Here is a 9,839-nt window from a genome sequence, read left to right on the forward strand (position 1 = left end):
TATTCGCTGAAGGCCAGATTATAGACGTCGTTGGCTCGTCGGAATTGTGGTTGCTTTGATTTTGTCTTGTGATGTCCACAGCGTAGCAGAATTTATGTGTTGAGTTGGAGAGGAGCTTGATGATGTTTTGTCTCCGCTAAGTGAGCCCTTGGGACCACTGTAAGGATTTATCGGCCAACGTCGACAACACATGAGGACGCTATGTAATGGACCACGATGTCTTTTTCATTTTTAATTTTGTTGTAGTGATACAAGTAAGAAGCGAGATGAGTAATGGGGGACTCCCAGCAAGGTGTCAGAACAGACCATATCGACACGTGTGGCATCCAGCAATCATACACGAAGCGCAAGTGAGCGGTATATAGCTATCTGACTAACGTAATATGCTCTGTTCTTTTGTTCTGAAATAGTTATGTGATGGCCACCTTGCTGAGGAAAGAGGATGGATGTAAGTCTGGTACTATTTCCAAGGAACGGAAAGGTAGAGTCAATAGAAGGTATAACTAATCTTCCAAAATTTCATTCGACTGATGATGCAATAATTGAATAAGAATAAAAAGAAGTAGGTGGACGGTAGGGTGTATAATGAAGGTGTGTCAAAACTTTATTAACTTTTCGTGCTTGTTCCCAAAATAAAGTAGTTGTAACCGTTTCCCCACTGAAGGGTTATTAACAATTAGCACAGTCGAATGTGATCCATGTATTTGGTATAACGCTGGTTGTTGTTAGATGTGTGTGGCGTGCTACGAGATCTGTAGCAGGAAATGACGTGATGAGATTGTAAAACTTTTGATCATAATTTTTTATGTATTATTATCAAGTTAGTGCAGTTAGTAAATTGTTTGTCAAGAGCTACGAGCAGACTTTGGAGGTGATGAGGATGCCACCTGCAGGAGTCTAATTGGGTTTCCTTTTGTACCTTAAGAAAGCCGGCTAGCGTGAGGTTTCTGTATCGGTAGGTCTAAATAAGTTCGGTTTGTGCAAACATATTAGTATGTGGGCATAAAGGTATATCCATGACTTTATAGCAGAATTATTAAGCGTCAGTACCTAGAGGGGCCGGTTCTAACGACTTACAACGAACTAAACCTGCAATCTCTGGGTTATGTGTCTAAGAACTATGCCCAAAGTTTCTCCTTTTACACCCTCTGCGCCGTGACATGGGCAAGCGTACGTAAGGTTAAAAGTTACAAATAATTATTCACATTGGGTTCGACATGGAGTCTCTGATGTGATGAGTAAATTTGTAACCTCCTGTTATATCAATAATTGGGGGATCATTTAACATGTTTGTAATAGCTTTTATTCTTGATATCTTTATGCACTGTTATCAAGTTAATGTAGTTAATACTTTCTTTGTCACAAGCAATGTGCTGATGTCTCACTCCAAGAGGGCCGGCACAACTGCAGATGCGGCTGGTCAACGGAACGGAGCGGTTAACCTCGCACAGCAGCGCGTCCCTGGCGAGCGGTAGGGCCAGCAGTCTGGATGATAGTGGAGCTAAATTAGCGAACGTCCATTAATTACATGGTATTTTACGAGTTTTGTTATGGACTCCCCTTTCCCACTGGTGATATTCGGTGATATGTGGTGGGATCCCACCTCCGCCTAAAGTGAGTTTTACCATTTAATTTTTAAATCATTAAATTTGTTTGTAATTAACTTTATATTTTCATTGCCCCAATAGGAATGATAGAGGAGATAGGTCCAATGAAGAGCGGCGCGTTTCGTCACGGGATCGTTTAGCTGGCGAGAGAGCGTTACGGAGCAGATAAAGGAACTCCACTGGCAGACGTTACAAGAGGGGCGTTGTGCATCACGGAGAGATTTACTATTGAAATTTCGGGACAGAACTTTTCAGGAGGAGTCACACAACGTATTAGTTCTCCCCACATACATCTCGCGTGTTGACAACGAGGAGAAAATTCGAGAAATTAGAGCCAATACAGACGATTGCCGACAATCATTCTTCCCGCGCACTATTTCCGAGTGGAACAGGGTTGGAGGGATCAGATAGTGGTACCGAAAGTACCCTCCGCCACGCACCAATAGCTAGCCTGCGGAGTATGATGTAGATGTAGATGTCCCATGAAACTGAGAATTGGTGAGATTTTGAGACATTCCCCCACTCTCCATTTTGAGCTCATGTAATTAATCGACGTCCCCATAGGCTAGCCCAAGTGGCTGGCAGCTGCCGCTGTCTATTCCAACGAGGCTCGAGCAGCGTGTAGAGGCTTGGTCTGGCGGCAGCAGTCCTCTGAGGATGGGAGGGATGTCTCACGGCGTGGTGCACAGCCCGCACCCAGTCCTCAAGTCGCTGACTGAATGGGTAGCATCACTAACAGCATCTGTCGAAATGTTATGTGAGTGCGGAGCTGAGCGATGGTCACATGATCTGCTAGTAACAATGAAAATTTCTGGGGCCTGTGCCTCCAGTAACGTGTATGATCTTCCGCGAACCACAACCACACGTTTCCTCTCCGAAGGGGACGCACCAAGACTTTTCTGTCCGAGCACTCATTTTTCTGATGTAACCCTTGGATAAGAAGCCATTATTATTATTTCACATTGTTCTTAAAAAAACATGTTCCCTAAGTTCACTTATAAATCTCTCTCTTGATCACCTGCTTCGACAGAGCTGTGCTGTCATCATCAGATCTGGAAGTTTAATAAACAAACATTCCAAGTCGAGGTGGCTAATACATATACGACCTCATTCAAACAGCGTACATATTACTGCAGCATTAGTATGTACCTTGTAACATATAAAGTGGAAGGAAGACAAGGATTTCTGGTCAGATGAGTATCGGGTAATATCAACAGCAGCAGAAAATGGTATAACAGGTGTAGGATTCGTTATGAATAGGAAGGTAGGGCAGAGGGTGTGTTACTGTGAACAGTTCAGTGACCAGGTTGTTCTAATCAGAATCGACAGCAGACCAACACCGACAACGATAGTTCAGGTATACATGCCGACGTCGCAAGCTGAAGATGAACAGATAGAGAAAGTGTATGACGATATTGAAAGGGTAATGCAGTATGTAAAGGGGGACGAAAATCTAATAGTCATGGGCGACTGGAATGCAGTTGTAGGGGAAGGAGTAGAAGAAAAGGTTACAGGAGAATATGGGCTTGGGACAAGGAATGAAAGAGGAGAAAGACTAACTGAGTTCTGTAACAAGTTTCAGCTAGTAATAGCGAATACCTTGTTCAAGAATCACAAAAGGAGGAGGTATACTTGGAGAAGGCCGGGAGATACGGGAAGATTTCAATTAGATTACATCATGGTCAGACAAAGATTCCGAAATCAGATACTGGATTGTAAGGCGTACCCAGGAGCAGATATAGACTCAGATCACAATATAGTAGTGATGAAGAGTAGGCTGAAGTTCAAGACATTAGTCAGGAAGAATCAATACGCAAAGAAGTGGGATACGGAAGTACTAAGGAATGACGAGATACGTTTGAAGTTCTCTAACGCTATAGATACAGCAATAAGGAATAGCGCAGTAGGCAGTACAGTTGAGGAGGAATGGACATCTCTAAAAAGGGCCATCACAGAAGTTGGAAAGGAAAACATAGGTACAAAGAAGGTAGCTGCGAAGAAACCATGGGTAACAGAAGAAATACTTCAGTTGATTGATGAAAGGAGGAAGTACAAAAATGTTCCGGGAAAACCAGGAATACAGAAATACAAGTCGCTGAGGAATGAAATGAATAGGAAGTGCAGGGGAGCTAAGACGAAATAGCTGCAGGAAAAATGTGAAGACATCGAAAAAGGTATGATTGTCGGAAGGACAGACTCGGCATACAGGAGAGTCAAAACAACATTTGGTGACATTAAAAGCAACGGTGGGAACATTAAGAGTGCAACGGGAATTCCACTGTTAAATGCAGAGGAGAGAGCAGATAGATGGAAAGAATACACTGAAAGCCTCTATGAGGGTGAATATTTGTCTGATGTGACAGAAGAAGAAATAGGGGTCGATTTAGAAGAGATAGGGGATCCAGTATTAGAATCGGAATTTAAAAGAGCTTTGGAGGACTTACGGTCAAATAAGGCAGAAGGGATAGATAACATTCCATCAGAATTTCTAAAATCATTGGGGGAAGTGGCAACAAAACGACTATTCACGTTGGTGTGTAGAATATATGAGTCTGGCGATATACCATCTGACTTTCGGAAAAGCATTATCCACACAATTCCGAAGACGGCAAGAGCTGACAAGTGCGAGAATTATCGCACAATCAGCTTAACAGCTCATGCATCTAAGCTGCTTACAAGAATAATATACAGAAGAATGGAAAAGAAAATTGAGAATGCGCTAGGTGAAGATCAGTTTGGCTTCAGGAAAAGCAAAAGGACGAGAGAGGCAATTCTGACGTTACGGCTAATAATGGAAGCAAGGCTAAAGTAAAATGAAGACACTTTCATAGGATTTGTCGACCTGGAAAAAGCGTTCGACAATATAAAATGGTGCAAGCTGTTCGAGATTCTGAAAAAAGTAGGGGTAAGCTATAGGGAGAGACGGGTCATATACAATATGTACAACAACCAAGAGGGAATAATAAGAGTGAACGATCAAGAACGAAGTGCTCGTATTAAGAAGGGTGTAAGACAAGGCTGTAGCCTTTCGCCCCTGCTGTTCAATCTGTACATCGATGAAGCAATGATGGAAATAAAAGAAAGGTTCAGGAGTGGAATTAAAATACAAGATGAAAGGATATCAATGATACGATTCGCTGATGACATTGCTATCCTGAGTGAAAGTGAAGAAGAATTAAATGATCTGCTGAGTGGAATGAACAGTCTAATGAGTACACAGTATGGTTTGAGAGTAAATCGGAGAAAGACGAATGTAATGAGAAGTAGTAGAAATGAGAACAGCGAGAAACTTAACATCAGGATAGATGGTCACGAAGTCAATGAAGTTAAGGCATTCTGCTACCTAGGCAGTAAAATAACCAATGACGGACGGAGCAAGGAGGACATCAAAAGCAGACTCGCTATGGCAAAAAAGGCATTTCTGGCCAAGAGAAGTCTACTAATATCAAATACCGGCCTTAATTCGAGGAAGAAATTTCAGAGGATGTACGTCTGGAGGACAGCATTGTATGGTAGTGAAACATGGACTGTTGGAAAACCGGAACAGAAGAGAATCGAAGCATTTGAGATATGGTGCTGTAGACGAATGTTGAAAATTAGGTGGACTGATAAGGTAAGGTATGAGGAGGTTCTACACAGAATCGAAGAGGAAAGGAATATGTGAAAAACACTGATAAGGAGAAGGGACAGGATGATAGGACGTCTGCTAAGACATGAGGGAATGACTTCCATGGTACTAGAGGGAGCTGCAGAGGGCAAAAACTGTAGAGGAAGACAGAGATTGGAATACGTCAAGCAAATAACTGAGGACGTAGGTTGCAAGTGCTACTCTGAGATGAAGAGGTTAGCACAGGAAAGGAATTCGTGGCGGGCCGCATCAAACCAGTCAAAAAAAATTGCAAGCCACAGAGTGATGTTGCAGCATATCACAATAAAAGATAGCAAGGAATATCAGCATGTCTGACATAAAATACCATTTATATAAAAAACAAATAATGTTGTGCTGATGTCTTAGCGCACACCATAATGGTGACTGAGCTTGTACGATATGGACATTCTAGTATGTAGACATCGAGCAGCACATCATTTACTTGTATAATTTCCTGCATTTATTTTCTTTGGTGTGACGTTTATTTTTATGTAATCTAACATTCTGTTATAGATTGATTATGTAAGAAGGGTCGTGTTCATTGCCATATCCTACGTCAATGATTTGGATTATGAATATAATTTTGAGTGGGCATCACGTGCCATATCGAATTATACCACGAGCTCCACAAAATCTTGTATTCAGAAATGTTTGATCCAGTAATTGTGGTCTGCATTGTTTTGCAGACAGTAACCATGGTGTTCTATTTTTGTTAGTTGCTGTCGATGCCTACACTGGGCGTAGATGAATAGTGTGAACAATATTTTTATCGTTGCCCGCCTGCTTAACTGAGTGGTAACATTGCACCGCATATTCTTAGAGCATGACGTACGAGAGGTGGTTGTTGTTGTGGCAGGATGAGTAATTTCGCATCGATTTTGACAGCTGTTGCTCGCTATGAAAAGAAACGATGGATGCCTGCCACATGACCAACAGTCCCAACTGTTTTCAAGTGATAATACTGCAATGTTTTAATATACTGTCGTTCAGTAAATGCTCTCAGTGCTTAGAGTGCTAAATGAATTCCTATATTCAGCGCGTTACACTTTACAAATCTCTTTTTAAGGAGTCATCTTGTTTGTTTTCCGCTGACATGAATAAATTTTGCATGTATTTCATATTCATATCAGAATTTGCTTTTACGTTGCTTTTTGCTTTGCTGTCAGAATACTTTAAAGAACATTGCAGTCAACATGGATTTAAATCCCCGCAAAAAACGTTTTTGCCTTTTCCAGACGACGCCCTCATGCACGTTTCGATGGCACAATTCTGGGATTAGTTCTTAGAGTATCTAATGTATCTGAAGACGTTAAGAGTAAATGCAAAGCAGTAAGATTGGATTCAGAAGCTGTCTGTTCTTTACACCCTGCCTTAGAGGTGAGAAATAGTGCCGTTGCTCTTACTCCAAAGCATACTGATATTTTAAACCATTATGGTGAATTTTTAGAACAATCTGAAAATGATGTAATGTTTGATCAGTTGTACTTCAGAGCACTAACAGTATCACCTAGCCACCCAGGAGCCCTGGTTAATAGACAACGAACAGCTCGAATTGTTGAAGAAATGGATCGACTTACTTTAGGAAGAATTGATGAAAAACGTGATCGACTGTCGACAATTCCAGATTCTAATTCAACTTTTCGCCGCGCTAAAAGGAAGCATATTTCCAGCATATATATCACACTGTTGCCATTGAAGGGAACACAGTGACACTGCCATAAATTCGATCCATTGTGGAAGCAAGAATGGCCATCGGTGGAAAGAGTATTAGGGAACACAATTAAAATCGGGGACTTGATGCTACGTTAAAATATATGAATGCCACACTTGTTAACAGGCTTGGAACAGTAACTGTAAACGATATATTTGAAATTCATCACACAGTAATGGGTTTTGTGGATCCCGTTGAAGCAGGGACATTCTGTCGGACGCAAGTATATGCTGGTGGCCACGTACCTCCAGAATCGCATGAAATTCAAGTTTTGATGGAAGAATTTGCACAGTGGTTGAATTCAGAACAAGCTGCTAATATGCATCCTATCCGTTTTACCGCATTAGCACATTACAAACTTGTGCACACCCATCCTTTTTCTGCTGGTAATGGGAGGACATTTATGTTGTTAATGAATGCAATTCTAATGCAGGCTGGCTGTCCACCTGTTATTATTCCAAATCAAGACAGGCAGAAATACAATGAATATTTAGAACTAGCAAACGATGGAGATGTTCGTCCATTTGGGAGCTTCATTGCAGAATGTACAGAACACACGTGAGATTTGATTTTGTGGGCTACAAGTGATTATACAGCAGAGTTACCAACATTCGAACAAAAACAAAGATATCGAATTGTTGAACTACAATAAAAATTGAAAATGGATCTAGCCAAGAACACCGCTGGCAGCATCACCTTTTACCTCAAAGCTTTTTATTATTAATGTATTTATTTTCATATAATTGTTTTCAGTCTTCAGGACAACCTTTTTCCATGACTGCTCCTGAGTAACTTTCATAAGACAGAAATGTCATTTACAGGACTTTCACAGGCAAAGCATTGCCGTCGTGTCTGTATTCATCGGGGTGTACACTGAAAGGCTCTTGTGTGTACACGTTCTATAGAAAACACATTTTTTAAGAATCAGTATGATATTTTCACTCTCACATCTGTGTGCTGGAATATACGACAATACATTTTCTTTGCCCAGCAGTGAACTTTGTAAATAACATGATCTGAGGGCTGTTCAAAATCGAAAGTTTAACAATACCTTAAATGCTGTTTAGTTGTGATTCATTTTCTGCACAAAGAACGATTGTGCTAAAATAGGTTTCTAAGAATCTATTGTCCTTACCTGATAACTTATGTCAGTATTACAATTTACCACACATAAATTATAAAGACTTAAAAATCTTAAACTGTGATGTGGTTAAGACCACCAGCATACTTGTAGTTATTTAATACTGTACTTATGAAGCAGTTTATTTGTTTTTAAGCATATATTCCAGTGTAAAATACTATCACTCATGTGACAAAGATAATTTTATTGTGTCTGTGATACTATCATCGTTTTCTTATGTCAAACCAGCACGTCAAAATCGTTTTACTGTGATTGCAGAAAACACTATCCTCAGCTTTTAGCCACTACTGTAAGGGCTCTACAAGAAAACTTGTCATTAAAGTCTCCCACCAAAGGAAAAGTTCGAAACGAGAGAAATTATATAAACAACTTGCAAATGTCATTATATTGCTTTTCTATCAGATCAGTTTTTGAATATATTGCTTAAGGATTCCTGCCCTTCTTAAACATGATATAACCTCTGACATATGCTTTTGTAAGTGTGATACATTCTGGAGATTATCTACCACAATATTTGAGAACATTTACATATATTAGACGGTAACCCACTTGTTTTTGTTGGACAATGACATCAAATAATCTTGCAAATGTATCCCAAAAAATTAATTAAAGAATGCAACAACGAAAAAAGTGTTTACCTGCTTGCCCAACATGCACAGCGTCCGGGTTAGATTCCCAGCCGGGTTCTAGATTTTCTCCCCTCGTGGACTGGGTGTTGCACTCGGTGGCTGAAATTCCCTAGATGGAGCCTCCCGGCCAGAAATGCCATAAATCATTTCATTTTTTTACCGTAAATTTACATTTTGAAAGATGACATTGTGAATATCCAAAATATAATTTCTCCTAAATTTTGTAATCTGAAAATATTACCTAAATCCGTCAAAAGTATTTTTAATGTGACTGTAATGGAGCAAGAATTTTTATTGTGGCACATATAGTGTGGACTTTATGTTAGTGCATATCGATTGTGGAATACCGCAATGTAAACCTTTGTATATACACTCATCTGTGCAAATATCGTTCTAGCTCAGTAGCCACTGTGGTGTTAACTGAACGAGTGCGCTAGGACATTAGCACAACATGATTTGTGTTTAATATTTGTGGTACTTTGTGTTTGACATGCTGATATTCCTTCCTACCTTTTAGTGTAATGTGATGCAGTATCACTATGAACCTTGCAAGTATTTAAGATCATGAACTGCTTTTTATGTTAGAAGGTACATACTATTGCTTTAGTAATATATTTAAATGAAATCATACATGTATTAGTCACCTCGACTTGGAATGTCTGTTTATTAAAGTTTCAGATCTGACGTGGCATCACATATCTGTCGAAACCGGTAATCAAAAAAGATTTACTAACGATCTTGGAGAAACTGGTTTGTAAGAATAATGTAACAATTTAAATCAACCCCAACAGTTAACACTATGTCAAACATATTATTATTTTCTTTCCTTCCTTCTGACAGAGAAATAACTGCAACTCGCTGTCTTTGGGTAGCCGAGTAGAGAGCTGTCACCTACCCTTGTCACCACGTGTCCTACTAGCATTGAGTAGTGTCACTAAGTGTAATCCGCTACCCCCGCGGAGGGACCACTGTACTCCCTAGTGCATGGACAAGGGTGCCGCAATATAGTGATACACGTCTCGCGCCATTTAAGCGGATTTTGCCCCTGCCACAATCCTGTTTGGCAGCAACGAGTCGTTGCCCATCACCAAGCGAGATGGTA

At 40.3% G+C, this 9,839-nt stretch overlaps 1 pseudogene; it reads left to right on the top strand.

Annotated features, from left to right (window-relative positions):
• The first annotated feature begins 273 nt into the window (after nt 1-273).
• Nucleotides 274-7,619, top strand: LOC124775318 (annotated as a pseudogene).
• The last annotated feature ends 2,220 nt before the right edge of the window (nt 7,620-9,839 follow it).

The sequence above is a fragment of the Schistocerca piceifrons genome, chromosome 2 (assembly GCF_021461385.2).
Source record: "Schistocerca piceifrons isolate TAMUIC-IGC-003096 chromosome 2, iqSchPice1.1, whole genome shotgun sequence".
NCBI classification, from domain to species: Eukaryota; Metazoa; Arthropoda; class Insecta; order Orthoptera; family Acrididae; genus Schistocerca; species Schistocerca piceifrons.